We start from the raw sequence: 25,552 nt of genomic DNA, 5'->3' as shown, positions 1-25,552 counted from the left end.
CAAATTTGTTACTCTGCTAACACCAAGAACAGTTTTCTCAAGTTTCAATTCGAATTTAAATATCCCACGATCGTTCTTAACGAACGAAAACATCGAAGAGAAGCCTGGCGCACGCAGAATGATCGATTATCGATCGACGAGGCTCGCTGTGACTCCTAGTTAATACGCGACGAGCGGTCGTTTATTAATTATAATATAATAAGGGTCGCGTGTGCAGCTGCATCGTCGTGCAACGCGATACACATTAATTGCGCAGGCTGAAGCCTTTCTTTGACCCTTTCCCCCATGCTGCACACGACCTGGTGCTACGATCGTGATGTGGTTCACTGAGACCGAATCGCGCGTTTATTAATAATAATAGCAAACGCGCGCCTACGTCGTCCACGGTTACCTCTGCACGATCAAACTTCAACTCCCCAACCCCTTGTTTTTCCACTTTTCTGTTCGACCATGGGCCCTCCAGCTTTTCCCCAGAACCGAAAACATACTATACTACAGACACTATAAATATAGAAATAATTCAGGTGTTTGTCAGCTATAACGACCAGAATTTTTAATAGCCTTGGATCGAGAAAATATACTATATTACAGACACTATAAATATTGGAATAATTCGGGTGTAAATCAAGTATGATGACTACAATTTTTAATATCCTTGAGAAAATATACCGTAGGTTGATGATGGTTGTAATATTGTAAGTACTTGTAAGTATATAATGAATATTAATGCCAGTAAAATATAATGTAAAATGATATTTGTTATGATCTTTTTTGTCTTCAACCTTCAATTTCGTGTTCATAAAATTTATTCGCCTAGATTTATTTTCATTCTGAATATATTATATTTATTAAAAATTTACGTTAACTAAAAGCTGGGGCAATTCCATCAACCTTACAAAAATAAATACCCAAAGAAATTTCAGTTTATGCAATTTACAATGTTCTGAAAGTCAAAATTTCAGTCTTGCGGAATATTCTACGGTTTTGACCTAGCAACCAACGTGTTAAAAGCGATTTCTAATATTTGTTACGTAACGATGGAACCCAGAGAGAGATTCCCATTCAGCGATTCGTGGCTTTCTGTTTGTTGATGCATCTCCGTCGAGTGCGTTCGATAGATCGTGTTCTGCACCGTGCACGAATTCCGATCGTCTCTCTGCGACAGAATCGGAATCCCCGGTATCCTAATTATTAAGGAATCTCGTGTAGAAACCCCGTAATTCTCTGACGTCCGAAACTGCGGGGAACGTCACTCGCAGAAACAAGGATCATCGATTGCATCGGTTTTTCTCGAGTTTCTCCATTCTTCAACTACTGTCGACTGCACTCGAGTCCTCGAGGCTTCCAAGAAGATTCCAGGAAGAGCCTCCAATGGACTCTTTTCCCTTAAAACCGTGCAGGACAGCTTATTTCATTTATTCGTTCGAACACCCCATTACCGTGCAAAGTGGAACACGATAATCGAATTAGAAAAGTGATTTTAATGTAAATTAGGTAAACAACGCGAAGTCAAAATGTTAAAAAAGTCAACCAGCCATAACTCCTACAATTGTGAATATATTTCAATGAAACTTTTTTCTGAAGTAAAGCTCATAGGTACCCACAAAAAAGTATTAGACAATTTTTCTATAGAGTGTCAAACAAAGTAACTAAAAATCAAAAACGAATTTTTAAGAAAAATCGACAGGGGATAGGTGCCCAAATTTTTCGGCGAAAAAAAAAATTTCCAAATCGTCATAAAAAAATTATTTTTAGTTGCAGGGGTTAATTACAACCATTTTTGGTGAATAGACATACCCTCAAAATCCTACCCAGTTTCGAGAAAAAAATTCCTTACCGAAAATATAATGCCTAGCCATAAATGATTCTCTGAAATTTCATGCGTATGTTTAAAATACCATAACTTCTGAACGGATTGAAGGATGTTAATGATTCAAAATTCAAACAATGAAGTGATATATTGGATGTCTGCAGGCGGAACTTTAAACGTTAATAACCTTTTAACGAAGACTCAATTAACAAATTAATATTCTTGGGTTTCCTCTTATTTTGGCCTCTGGAATCTCCCAGTAAAATTTTTCCCAGGTATGGCTGACATATAGAATCATTTCTCTTAACTAACGAGGAATTCAAAGTGTTTTTTTGGTTTCATACATTTGGATTCGTGCATCAATTAATTGAATAACATTTCCACTCTCCTAATAACAAAGTCTTTTACCAAAGATTAATCCACTGTTCCCTGGACACAATCAACAAAACTGGACAATAAGTTCGACGTAACCTCGGATCGTCCACAATATTTTATCGTTGCACATTATGTTCTCGATCGATTGAACCGTTACACCGTCCCTGAACTATGTACTTTGTTGCAACTTCGTAGCGGCATACATCGTCGCAACAAAGTAGATATTTTTACAGTGTGCTTGTCTCCGTATGCAAACAAAAACACCGTGCATTGGAAATCCCAGCGACGAGCTAGCGTTTCACCAGCCCATTGAAGAAGTCCGCAGGCTCCTTTGAAGCGCGAACGCGTCGCTGTATCGGTGAATATTTCCAGACAGTAGATTTTATTGGCACAAAGGTATATCGTCCGGGGCTACGACAACGAGGAAATTCTATTAGCCAGCAAAGGGAAAGAGTTTCTCGTATTTCTCGCGACGCGCCTTTCAGATTCCCGCGCTTTTAAGCGTACCCTGTTCTCATCCATTTCTCGCTCGGTGGACCTTCTGAAAGGAGCTCTTACGCAGCTTGCATAATCGCTACCCCCTTCTCCACCCCCTCAAACGACTGTTTCTCTTCACGTCTTGATAGGTTTTCCTTCTTTGTTCGTCGCGTAAGACGCGTTTCTACTTCGCTGTTGAAGAAATTGGATAAACGTTCGACGATCGAACGTTTCTTTTCGAATTCCTTCGCAGTGAAATTGGTCTCGAATAAATTCCGAGCAAATGGGTGTTCAGAGTGTTCTTGATAATACTAATGGCGTTACTTTGCTCGTAGGAAACGAGAAACGAGAGAAAAAGGCTGGATATTGGGCAAGTCTCGAGCACTTGCGAGAGAGACGAGAGGTCATGTCTAGAATGGGCCTTGTTTTTCGAGTTTTAATTACTTTTCGACGCACCCATATACATACTATTTCATTCTACACTATACACACGTGATAAATATTATCTTTCGAGTCCCTTGTTAATTATTAGGCCTGATTTTTTCGTGGTCAATATCTTAAACTCCCAATTTTCATTCAGTAAAAACAAAAATTGTTTTACATGGCGTGTAAAGTATCAGAAACGTAATTTGTAAACTACAGAATCACCCAGAAAAGGAATTTCGATTATTTTATAAAAAAAGAAATTCTTTGATCCAGAAAAAATTAATCTCGAGACTCTCTAAAATTCGTATGAGCCGTTTTGCAAACAAACGTTGGTCAACGTGCAAGTTTTAATGGCGTCGAAAGAATACGAAACGTTGAATCGTGAGGTTCCAGCTTTTCCAGAGGCCGCATTAATATTTATTGGTAACTTAAAAAGCGACGTAAGCGTAGCAACACCTATCTGCGCGTAATACGCGAGCACCAATCGTCCACACAATGACTGTAAAGTTGTCTCATGTATGATTTACGCCGCGACTTTCTTTCAGATGGAGATCCACGGGCGACGCGGTCGCGGAAAAGTGACCAGGATACGATTCCTTAGGAAGTGGGGACAATCAATCTTGTACGTACGAGGTTCCCCCAGAGGTCTGAGGAAAGGTTTCGTTATCGTTTCAACGGTTTCAAAGTTCTAGGCCAATCTCCAATTGGACACGGAGACATTAAGGGGCAAGACCACTGTGAAAACCTGAAATAAAGCGTTTTTCAGCGATTTTTTACGGGACGAAGGATAATAATATTCAAGAATGTTATTAACCATGTCGTTAAGTGTTGAGAAAAAGATATTTATTCAACAATAGGAGCCATTTCTCGCGAAGCGTGTTTTGAATTTGAGGTGCAAATGCTCGCCAATCATGCAAAAATTAATGTTTCAAAAATCCCCTGCGTATTTCTCTAGCTATACTAGTGTAGATCGAGAGAAAATATTTTGTTTTTTTCGCGGAGTGCCTCAAATTCAACGCGTCTCGCGAGAATGGCTCCAGCTACGTTATTCTGCGCTATTTTTGAATAAATATTTTTTTTTTTCCAACACTTGACGACGTGGTTAATAACATTCTTGAATAGTATTATCTTCTTACTTTCCCATCTAGAAAAAAAAACGCTTTATTTCAGGTTTTCACAGTGGTCTTATCCCTTAAGGCGACGTTGAGAGCCACTGGCTGCTGTTTATCATCAACGACAGATCGAACAAGACTGATTCGCCTGTTTCCGTACGCGTATAATCCGTTATAAGCCACTCGAGCACAGTTTCCATACTCGACTGTCCAAATTCTGGCCAGCTACAATGTATCACGAAATTATTGACACGCCCAGAAAATGATGGAAATGCGACGGATAAAAGATATAATAAAAAAGACTATTATTGCGACAGTGTTTTAACAAGAACCATTAATTCTTGTGGTGAGTTAAACGTGTCATTTTACGCTCAGTTTTGATGAGGCTTTATCGCAAACATCATTAGACAACAGTGTCAAAGTAGCAAACACCTAAGTGCTCCTTTGCCATTAGCTAATAAGCAGAATCCACCTAACTGCAAGTCGATTATCGAACCGTAAACTTCTAATATTATTTCAACTATTTAAATCAGTTGAAAACTACGCAGAAAGATTGAACTTGGATGTAATAATCGACTCTATTGGATGATAAGTAACTCATTACCATTCTAATTAATATTTTTATTAATAGAATTAATGAAATGGAAGCATTGTAGAGGGTTGTGAATATAATAATTCGTATCTTGAAATATTTTCTATAATTATTTGAGAATTAAAAGTTCCTATGAATGCATAAACATCAGCTGTGCAAACTGCAATTCTTCAACAATTAAAATTGATTAAATCCACAGTCTGATGACAAATTAACAACACCAAACAGTCCAATGTTCGACAATTAAATTGCAACTAAATTACACAATTTTCCCAAGTTGTTCCAACACTATTCCTATCTAAATAAAAAAAGAATTCAGAGACTCGTTTCAAATGATCAAATTACCAATCAGAAAATCAGCCTCCAAGTATCGTTCACGTTTAAACGGAAAGATCTACGATCGTTAAAAAAATTAATTTCCAACAAGAATGTCATTAAAGTGGCTTTATGAGAGAAACGAGATACGCGTCTCCTCTCATCCGACGATAATATTAAACAAAGTAATGGCATATTCGCCTTTTCTCAGTTTACTTCGATAAAAGTTTAAGCGTAAACTTCGTTTTGCTTCGAGTTTTCGAGCGAATGATTACGTAAAACGCGAAATGCCCTCGCGAAAATCGCGTCGACTCGGTTTCTCGCTGAATATATTTTGTTTCCTTTTGAAATTACAAACGGTGAAAATTTCATAGCCAGCTGGGACAACGTTGTTCTCCGCTTTCTAAATATGCACTTTGTACTCGCGGCTAATTACGCTCGCAACTAATACAATTACAAGGGAAGTTTAAAGGGCAAGATCCAAAGGAAAGCAAAAAAAGGGGTTGAATCATTTGTCATAAATATGCAAATTTAAAGATTTCGAAATTTATATGAAAATTATTTATCCTATTCGGATGTTTTTTTCTCTGCATAAATAGTTTTCAAGAAAGTCGTAAATTTCAGAGGCCTGTATTTTTTAAACAATTTCAAAACCTGCAAAATGATGACATAAACTACCCTTAATATCGTATAATCTACGTAACTATTTAATTTTGAACAAAATCCAGGACATCGATTTTGCAATGAAAAATTTGAATTTTAAGCTACCAAAACACCGCGTAAAAGGGAAATTATTTCTACCTGACACCAAAATATTATATCTAAAAACATTTCGACCTCGAAACCATCTATTTTATTTGAAAAATCTGTATTCTTCCGGAACGATGGAAAATCACAGTTTCCTCTGAAAAACGCGTGTTGATTCAGCGAAGAACGTCGGTGAGATGGAAAATGTAACCAACAGGACTATTAAATCGCGTTGCCCGATGTTTTTGTAAAATTTGCATACGACTTCTGCGTTGCAGCCGTCGATAAAAGCAAAAAGATTTATTTCGCGACGGAGAAACGTCCTCTTCGAGCACGTACGCATCTCTCGGTTAACTCGAGACGTTTGTCAGCGTTATTGACAGACAGGAGTCTCTCGCGAGCCTGCCACAGCACGAATATAGTCGACAGAACGATGAAAAATACTCGTAACGATCGCCAAGGGCGAATAAAAATGCTCGAGTCTTTTAAATCAAACTCCGATGGCCCGCCATTTTCTAACTGGTGCTCGAGACCACCTTAGGAACATCGAGAACGATCTTGGTGGAACTTAACAAACAGCTAGAATCTCTTAAGTTAAACGCGTTTGACGATAGTTGAGGAAAATGAGATCTCTAGGAGGAAGTATCTTGTATTTTATGTGGATGTTGACGATTACGTGAACTTTCATCGAAGAGACTGAGAGAATTCAATTTTAAGAGTTCTTTCTTGTGACTGACGAGTTTATAAAGTCAATATGGTGTCTGGAGTCGCAGAAACGATTCGTTTTAATAAATCAGCGGTTAATATAACAAATGACAACTGTTTTTTTCCGCGAAAGAAATCTCGAAACCAAAGACTACACATTTTCGATGAAATGAAAAATTTTAACGGTTCTTTCTTGTAACTGAGAATGTTTCAAATTCAATATGGTGTCCCACAAACTAGTTTCTTTTCTCTTCTCTCGAACGATTCTAATAAAATTCAGCGTCGAATATTTTCCAGAGTTTTTTTACGTTGATTTTAGTCAGAGAAATATTTTTTCCAGCGAAATAACTCCTGAATTTCATCAATATAATAGACCAAAGAACGTAACTATGTATCTTCGTCGATTGGAGGTCTGAAATAACTAAAGAATTCCTCTTAAAAACAGCCGAACTTTCGGTACGAATTAAACAGCGGGGCCGGAAACGAGCATAATGAACCTCGTGAAAAGGCTGGCTGCGATAAACCAGCACTTCTCCCAAACTATAAACAACCCGCGGGAACTTTTTGCGAGGCCGCAACAGGAGAGTCCTGCCTTGTACAATTAGAACCGCAGAAATAGGTTAATAATTAATTACTCTCAGTTACTAACGAACAGGCTTCACTTTGAATGCTATTGTCTACACGCGAACGCGAAGAAAAGCTCGAAGAAGAAAAGGAAGCTGCATTTACCTTGTCGTGGCACTAAACGCGTTTCCATTATTTGTGTTCCGTCTAACCTTCGTTCGCGGGGGCGCAGATAAAAGAAACGTAACATCTTTTCATGAAAAACTAACGATCGCGCGTTACATAGCACTGGTACTTTCAACGAACTTGTCTATTCTTCACTTACAGTGGGTGTAAAAAGTATTGGAAAATGTATTGTTTATACAGGGTGTTCGGCCAGCCGTGGGAAAAATTTTAATGGGGGATTCTAGAGGCCAAAATAACACGAAAATCAAGAATATCAATTTCTTCACTGAAGCTTCGTTAAGAAATTAAATTAAAACATTTCAAATTGTTCCAAAAAAATTATTCTCAGTTGCAGGGGTCGATTATAATCATTTTTGGTGAATAGACATACCCTCGAAATCCTACCCAGTTTCTAGAAAAAAATTCGAATAGGTGTGGAATACTTCGAAAAATTGAAATATTTCAAATCGTTTTATAAAAATTATTTTTAGTTGCAGGGGTCAATTACAATCATTTTTGGTCATTACAGATACCCCCAAAATCCTACGCACTTTCGAGAAAAAAATTCGAGAAGGTGTGAAATTTTTCAGCGAAAAAAAAATTTCAAATCGTTTTGGAAAAATTATTTTCGACTGCGGGGGTCAATTACAATCACTTTTTGTGAATAGACATACCCCCGAAATCTTGCGCATTTTCGAGAAAAAAATTCAATACGAGTGGAACTTTAAACGTTAATAACTTTTTAACGTAGCTTCCATCAACAAATTGGTATTCTTGATTTTCGTCTTATTTTGGCCTCTAGAATCCCCCATTAAAATTTTTCCCAGGGTTGCCGAACACCCTGTATATATATTACAGAAATAAATATAAATATTTCTTTTGTTTATTTGATACTTTTGTTCTGCAGACTTTGGAGAATATATGTATTATCAATGATTATTTAATAAACATTATTATTCAGCATATTTCAGTAATTAATCACAGTAGGAATACTTTTTACACACACTGTATATTTCTAAACGCTTTCTTTTGAAGATCGCCGCACGAGACACTTGTCCTCCAACGTTACGTGATTTGCAATAATTTATCAGACAACCCTTGCACGCGACCAGGGGGGCGAGTGGAGCATCAACAGATCGCTCAAACCAGTGTTTCTCAAACTTACGCTTTCTAAAAGTTTCTAATCTTAATAATCTCTCAAAATTACTAGACTTATTCTAGGGAATTTATTTAATATCGTTGTTGCTCGGTTCTCCGTGCATCGGACTCGAAATCTTCCACGTACCGTTGTTGTCGATGCAACCGAATTCAAAAAACAGACACCGTGAGAAAACAAAAAATTTTTGTCACCGAAAGATGGTCCCACGTGGGGAATTCAATTTTTTCTTGCATGAATTTTTCTATTTTCGCTTCGAAACAGGCTACAGTTTGTCTCAGTTTTCAAAATGCAAAAAATTCCCCATTTTATACCTACAGTTACGAATAAAATTTGATCAAAGTAGTATAACTATTATGCAAGATAGCAAAATCAATTGCAAATATGAAAATATTGATAAAAATTGAGAATCCGATAAACAGCATTCCACGATATTTAAAACCAATTATTACAACAAAGGGTGGTCATATTGATTTTCTATCCTAACCTGTCTAGTTATTTTTGTCCCTCGACAATTAACCCCTTATTTTTCTAACGTATACTATTTAATTTCATTTAAATTCATTCGTACAATGGAATGTTAAAACGTGTTTAATATATAAAACTTAACGAGTGAGTAGCCTCATGATTATAAAACTTGATATCAAGAACAAGGTTAACCAACATTTTCGTTAAATACAACTTCTACGCAAATGTAAATATTAACTTGAATTATACGTTAAATAATGAACCATAAAGATATATTAGAAAAGTTAAGTGCACAATAGTTATACCACTTTGGTTACATTTAATTAGTCTTATCTGCTGTATCGTCTACATAGTTTACAACAGCTAACGCGTTCTTAATAAATATGCCCCATATCCTCTAAATTACGTTTCACGCATGTAAACTCGCCTTCTAACTTTCACCGATCCACTGGAATTTGCGAAAATCCTAGTATTCGCCGTTACGCGATAGTTTCCATAAAATAATACGTCTATTTTGTAAGAATGAAACCTGTCAGCGTTCCGCGAAATGTAAGGTTATGTAGAACGTCATAGTGCACGCACAGCCCGACTCGACACACGGAATAGATAAATCAGAACGATCGTCGTCGCGGTCATTATACGGATTAACCGATTACCTTACGCTTCGAATCCAAATAAACGAATCGTGACACGACTATTAATTCGCACGCGTTCCGAGCAACAAGAGCAACAGAGCGTGGAGAAAGACGAGTCCAAGCTACGGGGTAACCGAAAAACAACCGCGTACACGTTTTCGTTTTAATGATCTGTTCCCCCTCCGGCCGCCGTGGCCCGACAGAAATTTTACGAAACAGAGGTCTCGTGCGTCGTTAACGAATCTAGTAACTTTTCTACTCACACGGTACGCTCGAGTTCCCTGCGTGGTTTTTTCCCTCCTAATTAGACGGTGCGCTGCGCGTTCGCCGGCGTGTCAACGCACTCACCGGCGGTGAAAAAGGGCAGGTCATGTACGATTCACTCGCGCACTTGCACCGAGAAAGACACAAAGTCAGCCGAACGAAAGATCGGAGAGGAAGAAACGGCCGCGCGAAACGAGCATGCCTCCTCGATCGTGGTGTCGGTACCCGGGAAACGACTCGCGACACGGTTCACGCCCGAACGAACATCGTTTGGCTGGTGTCCTTGCCCGAGTAGGAATCGCCGCGTCGCGTGCATCGGCCGGCAGGCACTGTACACGACTGACTGACTGACCGGAGAAAACAACGGGAGAGAGAAACGAGGAACGACGGCCCTGACCAACGCGCCAACGGCCGCCGGAGGATGAATGGGGAACCTGGGCACACGTCCTCCTCGGGGCGCGTGTGCTTTTCGCGCGAGTCGTCCACCGCCGTGGCAAATCGCGACGAGCACGATCGAGACGACGACCACCGCGTCGAGGAGGCACGAAAACTACCCGCGCTGCGGCGCTGCTGGCTCGCACGGGCCAACGACGAACTCGCACGAACAGTCACGGAAACGCACGAACCTTCGTATCGCGGACTCGTCCCTTTCAATTTATCGCACGCGCGTCCCTTCAACCCTTGCTATTATTTTTACGGGATAACTCTATCTCTCCCACCCCAGTTCCTCATCGAACGCTACTTTTTTTTAACGTTTCTACAGGTTAATAATTTGATACTAATATTTAAATTCTGCGGGCACTGCGAGAGAAATTGCAATAGAAGCTGGTGTAAATGCGAATTTTCGTAATGTACAATGTGTAATAAACGAATATAAGTACACATATCTTAAACGATTAATCACCCAATATACAGTAGAAAATAATTTTTTCAGAACGATTTGAAATTTTTATTTTAACACACTTACCCCCTGACGATTTTTCTTAGAAATTCGTTTTTGATTTTTGTTTAATACCAAGGTAGGTGATTTTTTTTAAATAGAATATCCCTATATATGTTACTAGAATACTATAGCTGGCAGAAGGACAAATTCAATCATAAATATGTTCACCTACGTGTGACCTTGAGCTACAAAATTTGCGTATAATATGAAAATATATTATATGTAGGAAGCGGTGACAATATTAGCAGCAAAGCGTCAACAAAGTGGACTTGCACTTAATAGATTTCTTGCAAAACGATTTGAATAAAATTATACAAGATTAAATTGTTACTTCGAAGAAAAACAACGTGGAGAATATTATTAAGTCACCGACAAACAAGTCACTTAAAAAATGTAGTAAAAGACCAACACTTTGGAAGAAATATAAGGTGGAAAAATCAAATAAGAGTGTTGAGTTTTTTATATACTTTTTTTTACGATTCAGGTTATGCATCGAGATGCCTGGCACCGTGTACTTGAATATGTATTTCGTTTTAGCACTAAAAACGTTTCTTATACGTGAAAAATATATAAATATGCAATTATACATTTGAAATTTAAATGTGTATTCGACATGTATAATATACTAAACACAAAGTTTTCATAAATATGCCAAACTGTACGAACATATAATTAGTCTTGTTCGTTATTTTTCGTTATAAAATAAAATTCAGACTGTTCATTGATTATTTAAATAATAATTTATTTTAAATTGTGCATTTAATTAATCGCGAATGAGTTTGTTGTTTATCAATTGATTATTTAAAATTATTTGAACAATACTTCGTTCTAAATTATGCATTTAATTAATTGTAAATGAGTTTGTTTTTGATCAATGTTCATTTAATATTAAAAACTATTTAAATAATACTTTGTTCTAAATTGTGCATTTAATTAATGGTAAATGAGTTTGTTTTCTTTATCGATTGATTATTTATAATTATTTGAACGATGCTTTATTTTAAATTGTGCATTTAATTAATGGTTAATGAGTTTGTTATTTTTATCAATATTTTCAAGTACAATTTCTCGAGGTGCTCGTTAGTTTCTCGTTATTCTCGTTTTATTTTCTACAATTTGGCGCACATTTGGAATTAATTTAGCAATAATAGGAAACAGAAGCGTGGCATTTGATCCTGTCTCTCATCGTTTATGCTTCTCGTTCGTCTCTATTTAACGGGGACAACATTGACACGTAATGAAAAACACGTGATTGCAATGCCTTGGGCATTCCTTACGATCCAATAATTGGCATCACACATTTATCGCCCATTACACAGCCATTACGTCAACAGAAATACATAATTAGAAACAGGAGCTAATAACAGTAGATTAGAAACGTACTAGACCAGTAGCAATTAATTTGGTAATTTGTCTCCAGACACTTTACATTTATCATTAATCGTCGGACTAAAAAAATTAACAGGCGTTTGACACTTTTAAAAAAATTGATTTCTATTAATAGCAACACACGATTTTTATTAATCGACATTCTCCAATAGCCCAATATCGAATATATAAATGAACAAATAAAATAATTAAACGTTGTATCCACTGATAATTAAACGATCGTTCTTTTAAACTCTGGAAAATTAAAAGAATGTTGATCTCTAAACGATCACGTTACATTAAATTGTTTAATTTCTAACGTCTGGACGCGACATTAATGCAGTGCCATTTTAACGGAAGCAAATAGATTATGCAATTTGAGTATTAAACGTTCGCATTATCTCCGTGTACCTATTTCACACGTTTATTATTCGTTTATTATTCGTGAATCGTAATTTCTTTTTTACGCTAATGGAAGTTCTAATTGCTGGATCTAAAAAAGGAAGTAATACGTCTACATCGATGAGTTTCTGAATCGTTGACGGAAAAATTCGCGCCACGAGTACGGGTTGTAAAATGTATTCAAGAAATACGAAAGTTTCATCGAACACGATTCCCTTGGTCTTCGTTTTATTTTGTTAAAATTCGACAGTTTCGTGACTGGCGAAAAAAGGGAAACTTTCGGGGATAAGTGGATTCGAAACTGTTGGTCGAAACTTTTTAGAGTGGATCCCGTAAGTTCCATCGTGGCCTCCGAGCACTCCAAGTATGGAGTCGAATGCCTTTTCCACGGATCGAGAGTTACGAATTCGATCATTTTTCTTCATTCGAGCCACGATTTTCCAGTTTTCCCCGCCAATCAAACGATATACAGGGTCTTTTAATTTTGAATTTTAATGGCAGATTCTAGAGACCAAAATGAGACGAAAATCAAGAATACTAATTTGTCGATGGAGGCTCCGTTAAAAAGTTATTAACGTTTAAAGTCCTGCTTGTTTATGGTCAGGCATTATACTTTCGGTAAAGAATTTTTTTCTCGAAACTGCATAGGATTTCGGGGGTATGTTTAATGACCAAAAATGATTGTAATTAACCCCTGCAACTAAAAATAATTTTTTTAAAACGATTTGAAATTTTTTAATTTTTCAAACTACTTGACACCTACTCGAATTTTTTTCTCGAAAATGGTTAGGAATTCGAGGGTATGTCTATTGACCAAAACTGATTGTAATTGACCCCTGCAGCAAAAAATAATTTTTCCAAAATGATTTGAAAATTTTTAATTTAATATTGTTAATAACTTATTAACGAAGCCTCAGTTAAAAAATTGATGTTCTTACAAGTTTCCACGACTTTCTCACGTGTAGGATTCCTACTCTCTGCTTGTATTATCATAGTCTTTTTCTTGTCTTTTTTTGTGTTTGGGAATTGTAAATACTATTTTAAAAAAGCAAAGCTATAATTTCTTTTCATTGAGATCAGGAGATCAGAGGTGGCAGATGTGACTTTTTCTTAGCGAGCTTCGACCTCTGATGTGCAAATTATAATTTCTGATATCCCGAGAAACGCTATCATTAAGCTATTATGTCGACGAAGATTCGTCGTGATATTCGATCTCTTCCTAGCAAATTGAATTGTTTTCTTGAAATTTCCCGTTTTCGAAGAACCGAGAAAATTTTTTAAGACTGATATAATATCAAAATTATTTACTTTTGAATATATAATTTTTGAAACTGTAAATATTGGGACACCAAATTGAGAATCTAGAATTCGGTACATTTAAATTCGGATTGCATCCGCGGTCGTTTATTTCGAGAATTTGTGCATAACTTTAGTCATACCTGTTTGTCTTCAGAGTCGATGACAAACGACTTATGCTTTCGACTAATTCCTGCAAATATCTTGTATTTGGCAACAGCATTGATCGAACATTTTTGGAACGCTAATAATACCTGGTAAAATATTTTTAGCATCGTCTGTTCTAACAACCTGAGGAAACATCCTATCCATCCAACCAGACTAGGAGAATACTATAAGTCGTGGATAAAATTAAGTGGACAAATATTAGTTTAATTTTTACAAGTGGAAAATATTAATAAAAATTGAAAATCTGATAAACAGCTAATAGATTATTAAAACTATTTTAACCAGTGAATGGCTATCAGTCTTAAGAAATATCCCAGTGTTCTATCCGCGTTAACGTTTCAGTATCCATCGCTGCAGCTTTAGAAAATATTCTAATCTGTGTGTACCCTAACGTTTTAACCGATTGTGTGGATGTACGTACTACTTCAGCGCAAATATGCACAGTAACCGTGTTTATACTAACTGTAGACAACCTGAACTCGAAGATAAGATTAACAGACGTTAGGTAAGAGTTCATTTTATAGGGATATACATACTTAAAGAACACTTGCGCCGCTAGTGTGCGGATTCTTTTAATCTCCTTCGAAAGATTTTCATCTCGCATTTAGAAACAAGACAATTACAAAATAATTTTACCGCAATGAACAAAATGTTGCTATTGGGATGGTCAGAAAAATTGAAACTCTGTTTCTACTCACTAAAAATTGAAGCTTCGATACACCTCATAGCGAAAGATTCTCAGGTGACAAACGACGGTCGCTTCTAAAAATTAAAAACTGATTTAAACGTAACGCTTGAAACTAACTGCTCTCTACTTTAGGAAATTAATCGAAAATGAGATCAAATTTTCATAAACAGTACCAAAAATCGTAAAGATCGGTTTGGAAATTGGAACTACAGTGCGTGGAAAAGTAATCGAAAGTCGAAAAATAAGAACGATCGGAATTTTGTTTTAGCCGACTGAAAATTGAAGCTTCGATAGACCTCATAGCGAAAGATTCTCAGGTGACAAACGACGGTCGTTTCTAAAAATTGAAAACTGATTTAAACGTAACGCTTGAAACTAACTGCTCTTTACTTCAGGAATACTGTAAAAAGAGTAAAACGTGGAATGGTCCGTCGCCCAGCGTTCTTGTAACGAGAACAGCAAATGCAAAAGAAAGTGCAAGGAAATTGCACCGCGAGTAACGACGGCAGGATCCTTTATTCGCCGTGGCAGGATCCCGCAAAAGGATTCCTGTTTCTGAAGCTCTCGACAAAGGATTTTAATGACTCACTCAATAGCCGGTGCCTCGGATTTCACAGCGAACACGGACAGCTCTCTGATTGTGAGGAATCGTTAAAAGCTTCGAAAGCTCCAAAGGCGAGGGTCTGCTCGTTTTAAGTTTAACGTGTGCGAGAGATAACGAGGACATTTCATATTTGAGACACGAGCCTTCTAATTTCCACGCCCTTTGTGAAACGCCCCTTACCTATTTGGCCGGAATTAAAATTTACCGTGTTGGCTAGTCTTACTATTACGCGAGATAATTGGAAATATTAGGTTCGTTGCAGCACGCTGTTTAAATGAGGCTTCGACTATGTTCTCGTGAAATAAATTTAATTATTCTTGAAAGGATTTTCTGCTCTTCTATTCGATATATTTAGGAACACTATTTAAAGGATTTTCTATTCACGGTTTTCTGAGAAATTTCTTATATCAATGTACAAATAAAATACATGATCATTATAATTATTAATATTTATATTTGAAATATACTCAACGAAATTAATACTTAAATTTGAAGGAATGTTTTAAAATTTAGTTAAAAAGTTAAAATTGGTCACACTGTGTAGCGTCAAACATAGTCAAACATAGTCGATTTTAAAATGCACTTTATATTAGTGCATCTTAGACTTGTAAGACGATTTTTTCAAAGCTTCACATTTAAAAAAAACCCCTTAAATTCGTTCTAAATTAATAAACACCCGATAAGAAACATTCACAGACCGTGTAATAAATGTAAATGTATATTTTAGTATAATAATTAATATAAAGGTTAATAAGAACAAACATTGAAGTAATCACAATTGCAATCACTCGCTCGCTACGTCTCGACAAAAAACTATCTCGCAAAATTAATTATCCACGTGCTGGTTATTTGCATAATTGCTCGAGTTGCTGACAATAAACTTTCAACTGGAACTTTTTACGCGTAGCATAATTTTCTTTCAGCGTCGTTCGAGTTCTGACATTCTTGATGCCAGTAAAAAAGTTGGCAAAACGCTTCTTTCATACATTTATCATCAGAGCTGCCAATCTCGTAGACTTTCCAAAATTCTAGGAAATTCTGTGACATTCCAAAACCGAAAATTTGCAATTGAATTTTTAAAAAATAAATTCTATGTTCGATAAAAATTGAAAAGATGAAATAAATCAAATTATCAGGGATTCGTGAACTCTAGGATAAGTTTGTGCCCCTAATTGCGTTGTCAAGAGGTGGAATAATTTACCACAAAAGAGTCTCGTTTTATTTATTCCCTAGAAACCGATGAGTCTTGGCTTGAAAACAGCTTGAAGTTGCCCTCCCCCTCTGTTGAATGGACAGAACGCGTACCAACGACAACTATGCAACAGTTGGCCAATCTGATCAACCTCAATTTATGATTGGGCACGCAGTTTCACATGCATGAGTTAGCAACAGCCCGCGAAATGCTGTTCAAACAGATTTCCTTGGACAGAAAACCGGTTTACGAACACCGTGGCGATCCGACTTCTGATAATCCGCGACCGCTTTTCGCGTTGGTACACCTACGTACGTCACTGACACCGCTAGCATAATTCGTTTTGGCGTCGTTGCAACCGTGCAAACGAGCATAATCACACGGCAAATCCTCCCGAAAGCGACGAAACGTTCGAAAAACGAAGAAGAAGCGTCTCCTTTTCCATTTATCGAAGCTAGTTGAATAGAAACTGCAACAGACGTTGCATCCTCGTTTGCAATTATCGAATAATACACTCGAAGCTATCAATTTTGATAATAGCCAACAGAATCTGAATCATCAGCAATGGACGTTGATAGAAAAGTAAAGAAGAAAGAAATAAATTTCCCTAACAGCCTAAAGAATCCTCATCACCATCGTTAATAAACCATCTTTCTCTACTCAAGGACACTCGAAGCGACTGCTAACGTTGCAACGAAACCATCCAACTGAACAAAATGGCTCCCAAGAGTCGATCCAACCGCAATGCTTCGAGCAACCGGACATACGACACAGACAATACGTTAACCCGACAGAAACGTTCAAGTATCGCAAAGAAAGTCTTCGGGTGAGCTCCTCATGCCTCTCATAATCATCTTGGTTCCTTTCTTCGTCGACTCTGAGCACGATTTGCTAGCACGAGTGCTCTCAGACACCATGCTCGCGGCTCTCCTGCTCTTACTCCTCCGATAGTGTTCCAAACTTTTCACAGTGTTCGTCTGAGAAGTCTTACTATGAGAAGTGTTTCGACTCACGCAGGAAACCGACATTCTACTGTTCATGAACTTCTGTCCCAAATAAGTCTCCATTGCTAGAGATTCGATACTTGTATCGGAAAGCAAGCTACTCTGCGTCAGAGAGGAGGTTCTTTCTTCCAACTTCACCACTCTGTGCTTCGTCTTGGGCAAATAACACTTGGACTTTATGAACTTGAAGAGGGGAATCTTTGGGGGTTCCGGGACCCCATCCACGAAGAAGATTGGAACCACTATGACCTTGTCATCTCTGTCTGGAATCTTCAAACTCTTAGTCTTCTCAAAATTCGAGTTTGATACATTGCTATCCTCGGATCCTGAGGGCCTCAAGAGACTCTCCATGGATCTACGAAGCACTATTTCCTTCTGATACGTCAGATTGTAGCCTGAACACTGCACGTCCACGTCACGAATCTTCTTCTTCTTCGTTTCGTCGCTTTTCGAGCGTCCAAGGTCCATCGTCTCTATGCTCTGATCCTTCTTCGAGATTATCAGAGACGTCTGACTGTTCACTCGAGTATAGTTCACGTAGCGTGTTTTGCTATTCCGAGGTTGAGACGTCAAAGTACTCTTTTCTCGTGTACCATCGTTCCGTCGAATCAATTTTGAGTTATTCTCTTCTAGGATGCTGGAATTTCCTCCACCAACGATTCTTCCTGAACAGTGAGCTTCAGTGCTCGTTGAAGGTGCACATAACGCCTCCGATACATATCTAGGCTCGTCGAGTTTCTTCGATTTAACAAAGTTCAACTCGCTGGAGCCTCTGTCGATGCTTCTATTGGGCACTCCAGTCTCCAGTTCGTCGAAATAATAAGACACCTGTGGACTCTGATAGTCGCTTCTCCTCCTAAAACACTTGTAACAAGAGCTACTGACGCAAGGGATCAGGGAACCAGAGGGATTCTTGCCAAAATGGTCCAATTGAACAGAGTTCCTCAGAGTCAGGCAACTATCTTTTTCATTTACCACCACATTACTATTAACATTCTCGTTGGTGCTCTTGCTAAACGATCGATCGATGAGATTATTTAAGTTCCTTGTGAAGGCTGGAGTCCTGGGGAGCAGATGCACCACGCTGTTGACGTTCGAGTCGCGACCAAAGGTCTCCGTTCGATGGAGATAGTAGCCAGACATATTTTGAGACAAGCCTCGAGTGGAGTAATGCTCTTGGCTCAACAGAGATGGGACAGCGAGATTCATGGCGCGGAACTTGCCAGTTATCTCGTTCAGTTTGTGCTGGAGCGGACCTAGTTCGCCATCGATTCTCTGAAGAGCGTCCAAGTCTTTCGCGACGCGTGACTGAATGCTCGAGTGAGTCGAAGGACCCTTTTCCTGAGGGTTCGGTGGAAAGTAGAAGGATCTGATGGAGGGATGAGGATTCTCCGCGATGTCTATCAAATCGCCGTCCTCTTGCGAGTTTTTCGGAGTTTCTGTGACCTTTTCTGCGGTCCCAGACGAGCTGGGCTTCGCTCTCTCAGACGATCGCGACTTTTCGTGATTAATTGTCTCACTGGATGGGTCGTTTATCGTGTCCTGGGGAGGGGAAAGGAAGGTCAACTAGTCTCGAAGTTAAAAATATTATATAATGGTGATCTTAACTTTTTATCGAGAATCAATTTGCTTTTGAAAATCGCGGGGAACTAGGGAACTAGGAATATTGAGTATTATACTTTCACCTGTAGCACAGGTAGCTCGGTTTTCGATTCCAGTTTCTTGGCTTCGTAGTTTTCGTCAGTCAAATCGGCCTTTGAGGTGTCAGTAGAGACTATTGTTGCATCAGACATGGACGAAAGTAAGGATCCCATTCGAGTAACGATCATTTTCATCTTCCTCTGCCGGGCCAACGAGGACTCTGAGGTCAGAGGAAGCCGTTCTTCGTTGGTCACTTCCGTGGAGGATGTGTTCTTGAGCACAGGGAGTGACTCTGATCTCGTCAAGCCAGACGATGAACCTTGTCGATCGAAACGAGGCACTGTCGAGGCACTGTCGTCTTCTTGGTATTCGAAGTTGGTGTTCCTTGCTTCATTGTCGCGTTTCGAACCCATTTTTTTGGCGATTACACTCGACGTTTCGATGGTTCGTTTCACCTGTGTTCCACGAAGTGGACCTTCGCTGGACGTCTCGTATTCTGCGTCTACGTTTAATATGGGGATTGGTTTTCAAATACAAGATGAACGTGGGATGTTCGATCGTTCTTTGCGAGGCCAAGCCTTCGGGGCATCTGAAGTTATCGTCCAGAGGAATGTAATGCTTGGAATATTAAAGCAGCCAATCGAAAGTTGATCGTGAGTTACAAGATTCGGTTAGAATAAACGAAACACCCAGTGTGTTGATCGAAGACGTCGTTTGAGCGTTAACTACACAGCACAGACGAGGTATAGGAGTAGACCTTACATCCAATGTGTTTTCGAAATATATTTAAGCAATAACTTTAAAAATCACATGGAATTTCTGTAATGACGCTGTCTACCCATCGATACTAATTCAGTGAATACTTTCTCAACTGACCTCCATTCGCGAGAACAGGACACTAAAATCACGTTGGAATTTTCAGGTCGGTATGGCAGTCACATTGGGCCATGAAAGTCCACAAGGTGCTAGGTCTGTTCGTGTACCTCGTCTGTGCCCCCACATTCGAGGAGATAATCTACTAGAAAAGAGCGAGATAAGCACGTAACGAGAACCAACCATCGGTTTCTGAAGTGCAAGTGGTTGTAGTGCTGCCTTTGGCCTCGACTGACATCACGTTCGGAAAGGTTAGTTATCGGTATTCCAGCATCTCGGTTCATTCCTTTCCCTTATCACGCCTCTAATGCTGTCGACTAGAGGGGCGCGTATCCGTGTGGCTCTCGGGTAGCATGCTTCAACGAAATCGCGACGCGAACGCGAAATTCCACTACGGTTACCCGTGATCCTGACGAAGGCAATGACATTCGAGAGTTGCTGGTTGAGATGTCCCAGCAACTTCTGTTTTTTCGAGAATTCAAGTCGAAGATATTTTTACAGCCACTTGCTTCAATGTTCAGTCACCTTGTATCGTAACGTCAATTTTCTAAATTAATATTCGGATTCTTGATAAGTTTTGCTCGTGCCCCAAAGTGGGGGGAGTCGAGGCTAACTAAAAGTTGAAATCTCACCAGATCCCATAAGATGGTAATAGATTACATGGTAATCCATCGTACAGTTTGTTTAAACACAGACGAAGTGTATTATCTTCTTTACGATCAATGGGTTAGGTTTTCGATCAAGAACCTCACTGATAAAGAAGACATCCTTAGACGTAAGTGAAGTTAACAGCGATACTTCGTAGCAATAACGTATGGAGAATAAAGAATTGTCGACTGCAGTTAATGTTCGTCTTTATCACCCGTAAGTAATGAAGATACCTGTTGCATCAGGAGCAGGTAATACAGGTAACTGCAGTGGGCAATGCAATTTCCTACCTATTCTATGTAAGGTGTATATAATTTTATCATTTCCTGCAGAACCGGCCGTCGGTTTGCAGTGTGAAAACTCGACGAGACATTGTCTAAAATTCAACGCGCAATATATGTTTGATTTTAGTATATAAATTGCTGTCTTCGAGAAATTACTTTCAGTTTTGTAAAAGTAAACGTATGCCAACTTACAAAATTCCTAGTACTGGATGAGACCATCGAAACACTCACCTGAAACAAGGAGAAAACCATAGTCATTCGTTGCGTAATTTATTGCAATACCTTTTTACGAAGAAATTATTACAAAACCAGTTAAACCAGAGGAAAAACAACTGTTGGGAATTATTACTTCGCGAGCCATTTTCATAGGAAACGTTTCCTTTCCTCTTTGCACGAAGGATAAAAACTAGTCCATCTGGTTAGTGCACCTGCTGCCTTGCCTGGCGCATCCCATAAAAGATATTGAAAGAAGCTGGTGTGCAATGCTCCATGCAAAACAGCACGCACAACGTCGAGTAATCTTCTTTCGCGGACCCCGTTTCCGCGTTAATTGCTACAAAAAGCGTCGTTTCTCCCTTGGAAACTTCTGAGCAACCAGACGGTTACGGATATTAAGGAAAAACAGCAGATTACGACTACCAGCGTAGTAATTTATTTTCCCCCAAGCAACGCCAGACGCTCCTTTTTACAGTCGATAAAAATGCAACGTTGCTTCGCAATTAAGACGGCTTCAGAAACGAGAAAATGACGAAACTGCAAACGCTTTCCAGCCCTTTAACTTTTTATACAGTTATTATGAAAACTGTTTCGAGTAAAAGGCGTTTGAAAGCTAGAAAATTGCAGGAGAAATGCTTTTCGAAAATGGTTTAATCCGCAAAAGAGAAGAATGAGTTTTTAATATTTAATTGTTGATTTCCTAGCTCGTGATTGTTTCGTGAAACTCATTTTATTCGGAACGAAATTGTCGAAGGAGCGTTTCTCGATTTTGCGATTATTTATGGAGACCGTTTGTTGAAATTTTATTTGTGAAATTGTTTAGTGAGCATTTACGTTGGTCTTAAGTATGACAATTTTACTGTTGAACATTGTTGATACATGGTCTTACTTTCTTGGTAACCCGAGGCAAAGCCAACCCCCGGTAAGTGTCGGTCGATGGATTTGCATATTTTATGCTCGGTTACGGTTACAGAAGCTTATGTACAAACTCCGCGTAACTATGTGCCAAAGTATTGACTTTTCGAAGACGGAAGGATGATTTCGAAGCTCCATGATCGTTTTAACATGATTTATTTAAGACGTAGCGAAAAGAAATTCAACGAAAACATTCCTTGTGCCGTAGATTTTAAATTTCGCGCCAAAGCGTGTGTTTGCATTGAAAATAACACGGTCGGTAATTCAGATTTCATTTGTATCTGATTTGTAGAACGTGATTTTTATGTATTTATGGGAAATTTTAATTTTGAAAAAGGTACGGAATGCACTTAATATGCAAAAATATAAGAAATAAGTCAGATTGGAATTGTTATGTTTAAGGGTTGAGAGAAACCTTTGCAAGGCTTTCATTTCGTTAATTCTATTAATAGAAATATGAATTTGCATTGAAAATTAAGATTGACTAGATATATTAACGTAAATTGTAGATTCATCCCCTAAAATTTATCCAAGTTACATTAATTATATACCGTTGAATGTTGAAGAAAATAAATCCAGAAGGGACTGTTGACTATTATGACACAAGTGGTATTATTTAGCACCCCAACAATTTTGCAATGTGCCAAACATTTAAATAAACTCTATTCCTACTAACTATTGTTCTCGAAAGAATACAAAATATTGTCGTCTCACTAAATCGTTGCACCAAAATTACTGCAACGTATCCTCGGTCGAAGCAGTCTCGAGTCACCGTGAAAAACGATAAACCATGGTCTTCTAATCGCGTCTAGTCGAAGTAGCGGTAACAATATCGTCGAAAGCGACCGCTGAAACCTCGCCACATCAAAGTGGAAATTAATGTCTGTACACGCGTGACGTCCATCCAGTTATTCCGCAGATATTGCAATAACGATGCACGAGTACTGTGCTCACCGCGACGGCTTTCTGCCTGGCGATCATTCGCTGACACAAATGTCGTCCCCGCGGTATAGTAGGCGGAATTTATTGTCGGTTTGCACCGTCGCCGACGGTACAACTTCGCGGAGCTCTCTTTTGTTCGATAAATTCCCGAGTTTCGCTTGATTCCCTCGCCCGTCGGCCCCCCAGTCGTCGCATCCGTTCGGTTCAACGTCGGAATCGATGACAAAGAGTCAAAGTGACAGCATCGAAGGGAAGAATTCCGACGCGAACTAGGTCGTTGATCAAACTCGTTGTTCGAAATTCAATTCCGGACGCGTTCGGGAAGAGGATTAGGGCATTCTTTCGATCCCGGATTAGTCTCGACATTAGGCGTTCCATTAAGGGATGAACCGTTTCCGTTCGTTTCTAGAGAAAATTTAGCATTTCTTAAACGTCCAGGCCTTTCGATTACACGAACATTAAAGTTAACGTTAAAATGTGTTTTCTTTTGTTTTCTTTGGTCTAATTCCCTCTGAATTCCCAAATATTGTATATCCACACCTCTACGATAATTTCCCCCAAGCATAAAACCCACCCAATAGCAACAAAAGGAAATCTACATATCTCCCTCGACAATGACGTTTTCGAGACAGTCGTTTCTCGAAGGGTTCGAACCACGAGAAGATTCGACGACCCGGAGAGTGGCCAGTGTGGTTAAAAATAAATCCTTTTGTCCCGCGACAACGTCAAAGAGGAACCTCTTTGATGCCCAGCCGATTATTCGCTTTCGATTGCAACCTTCGCCTTGGCGGGCTAATTGGTTCGAAACGAAAAGAGGATCTTCGATCGGTGGATGGTGTCGATACACCCTTTTGCAGGGGAGTTCAGGGTGTGCGCGAGAGGGATGTCGTCCGCGGATTCAAAAGAGTGTCCAACAAGCAAGCTCAATCACGGCTGATGAACCCCGGAACAATTTTCTCTGTGTACGGGAGGCAACCATTTCATCGTAGCCTCCAACTCGACGTAACATCGTCGATATCGGCCCGCGACACACACGCGAGGGTGTTTTCCACGCGTACATGTGAAAAAGAGAGTGATCAAAGAGAGTGAACAGACAGGGAACGGAGGAGGACGGAGAGACGAGAGAGAAGAGATTCAAGGAAGGGATCAACAATAAAAATTCCAAGAGAGAACGTTGAATAAGGACGAGAAGAGTGGAGGTGGCGGAGGAAATAGGATGTGGGGTGGCTTAAGGACGATGAAAGGGAAATTTTGCGGAGGAAAGACGAGAAAAAGGAAGGAAAAGTAGAGGGAAATGGAGAATTCGCGACGCACTGTGTTTGAAAAGGGAGATCCAGACGAGAGAAAAGTATGTTCTAACTTGAAAGTGTATAGGAACGATTGTCAATACTGTTTACATTAATTTTGATTAGCGATTTTTCCACAGCCCTCCAACTTGAAACAATATTTTAAACGTGTAATGGAATTTTGTGAGAATCAGTAAACCTTTTCTCGTTTCATTTATATGTCCAATTTAGATTAAATGTGACAAAAGTTTCAGAATATTTTCAACTCGGATTAATTAACCGTGGAATGTTTGTAAAGAGTAAAGCCCCGATTAAATCAAACTCCTGGGCTTTAATTTAACCCAGGATAATGCGAAAACAAAGAGGCCCTTTTCCATTCGCCCCCAACGTGTTCTAATTAATGAAATAAATTCCAAGTGGAATGAGTCAACCTATGATCAGACGTTATCAGACTCCTGAATTTCTCCTTTAATTCTCGATGAAACGAAAGGGAAACAGCATCAAATATTCTCTTATTAAATAAAAATGACATGAAAACAGCAAAATAATAACAATTAAGAAGATTATCTACTGTAAAATGTGTTTTCTTTTATTTTCTTTGGTATTTCTTTCGATTCTCAAATATATTAAAATGAAATTTACTTCCTTGTTTTCAATTACACGAAAATTGTTAAACAATAATAATCAAATATATTTAAGAATGTCTGAAGTATATAACCTTCCAATGATTTCGAACACCAAACATAAAATAGAATTATAAAATATTGTAAACGATGCTTTTTAACAATTTTTGAAACGAACAATCGTGAAGTGCAATGTTTATAAAATGAAAATTCACGGAATGTAAATATCGTAGATAATATTCAGTTGCTTTTCGAAAGCTTTCGAACGTTTCCAGGTGCTATGTGAATTATACTTTTAAATATACGTGGAAAAAAGAAACTTCTATCTCTTCCTTATAAAATAACCACGTCATCAGGAACCTCTGTGATGTAAATATCCCCGATCAACGAATCCAGGGAATCTTTTCAACCGTACTCTATCCATTTAAAATAAGTCCTTTCAAATTCATGAAGCATCGACGAAAGGCCGTGCATTTTGTTGCCGTTAAAAGTGAAGCTTCCACCACCGAGAACAACCCTTCGAGTGATTTATTTTCTTCTAAAGCAAATCGTTCCTACGTTAAGTTTCGTCAGGTATCAAGTGTATCAAGTATGGCTTTCGAAGGTGTGGAAATATTTTTGTTTTTTAAGGCAATGAATTAGAATTAA

The 25,552-nt window shown here is 38.6% G+C and overlaps 1 protein-coding gene across 4 annotated transcripts in view; it reads right to left on the bottom strand.

Moving 5' to 3' along the window:
* The window catches only part of Dnc (phosphodiesterase dunce), a 189,141-nt gene that overhangs the window by 121,041 nt on the left and 42,548 nt on the right, over positions 1–25,552 (bottom strand). The window contains exon 1 of one of the 4 annotated variants that reach the window (XM_076780997.1): positions 9,811–10,337. The exons of the other annotated variants lie outside the window; for them this stretch is intronic. The gene's annotated coding sequence lies outside the window, so the exon portion shown is untranslated. Of the gene's footprint in view, positions 1–9,810; positions 10,338–25,552 lie in introns of those variants that run through there. 4 annotated transcript variants of the gene reach the window in all.

The sequence above is a fragment of the Colletes latitarsis genome, chromosome 13 (genome assembly GCF_051014445.1).
Source record: "Colletes latitarsis isolate SP2378_abdomen chromosome 13, iyColLati1, whole genome shotgun sequence".
NCBI lineage: Eukaryota > Metazoa > Arthropoda > Insecta > Hymenoptera > Colletidae > Colletes > Colletes latitarsis.
The sequence above is the reverse complement of the archived record's forward strand: the minus strand, read 5'-3'. Positions and strand labels throughout refer to the sequence as shown.